Here is a 1,464-nt window from a genome sequence, read left to right as displayed (position 1 = left end):
ACGACACAGCGCCCATTCGTTTCGCGCGCGGGAAGGCAACGAAGTTCAGTTCAAAAGACCGCAGCGGAGTGGAGCAGCCGCGACACGAAGTTCCTTACCTTAGCTGGATCTCGCTAGTGCCACCTAAACGGTAGGTATAGGCGGCGGATGTCTGACGTTTGGAGTTGTAGTTCGTGCACCTGTCCCCAATAGAAGAATGAGTGATCCCTTCCCCTGCGGATCATGGCCTTACCACTAGGTCCCCGATGGCCAGCGGGGGATTCGGTATAGCAGCTCATGTTCGTTTGCGCTTCGCGTTCCCGCTGGACTGGACACGTGTTAGCTGTAGGAAGTATGGTTACGAAAGTGACTTCGGTTTGCCAGTTCAGGCTCAACTCCTTGCTTTACGTTAGCGGACTTACAGGTCGGGCCGGGGCTCCACGCTCTTTCTTTCTGTGTGGGACGATGCCGGGGAATGTGTCGAGGCGGCGAACAACAACAAGACAACTAACTACATTTGCTTTTTCCCTCCATGAGATGAGCCAGTGCATTGGACCGATGGATAATAGAACTGAGCTGGCCAAACGCTTGGGCGCTCTACATACGATGTAGAAAAAATAAGATACATATCGATTTCTTTCTGATGGATCCGGAATAGATAGATATCTTGTATCATCAATAGATAGAAAGAGGTCAACCCTTATTATTGATAGAAAACCTTTCGATCTATCAGAACAGATCAGGCCATCTATCAATCGATTTGAATCATCTCGCTTTTCGTTCATTTCAGCCACGCCATAATAGCCACCACAATAAGAAAGAAGCAAGCGAAACAGCTAGAAGCGCTCGCTTCGCCGCGCCCAACAATTCTTATTCACGGGAAAGCCAACCGAAAGATTCGATTCGGACTTCGTAGAGCCGGTGCTGCTGCTGTCTGCGTAGGGCCGTCCCCCACTCCTGTCCCGGGGCGCTAAGGGGTTTTGTTTTAGGAACAGACGGCGGTGTTTTGCTGACGCCTCGAATCGACACTTTTGTTGCGACATGCTAAGTTTTTTCCCCTATTGCTAGTAGGTTGATGGGTCGCACGCCCAGCACACATGTTTTGGCCTTGCTTGTGTGTCCATAACTCAAAATAGTGACCTAACGGCCGCCGCCCGACTAAACATACCAATAGTCACCAAATTCATATGGGCTACTGAGGAGTAGGCAATGATCTTCTTAAGATCGATCTGTCTTAAAGTGGTCAAGGAAGTATATATTATAGCAATCGCGCTTAGAGTATAAATGAAAGGAGTGAAACAAAGTGTCGCCTCGGGAAACATGGGTATGAAAAATCTTAAAAACCCGTAGGTTCCCAATTTTAAAAGAATTCCAGCCAAGATGACGGATCCAGCCGTAGCTGCCTCTACATGGGCTTCGGGTAACCAAATATGAACTGGTACCATAGGCACTTTGACGGCAAAAGAGGCGAAAAAAGCAATCCAT

This window comes from Triticum aestivum, chromosome 1B (assembly GCF_018294505.1).
Source record: "Triticum aestivum cultivar Chinese Spring chromosome 1B, IWGSC CS RefSeq v2.1, whole genome shotgun sequence".
Classification (NCBI taxonomy): domain Eukaryota; kingdom Viridiplantae; phylum Streptophyta; class Magnoliopsida; order Poales; family Poaceae; genus Triticum; species Triticum aestivum.
This window is presented reverse-complemented; position numbering follows the sequence as displayed.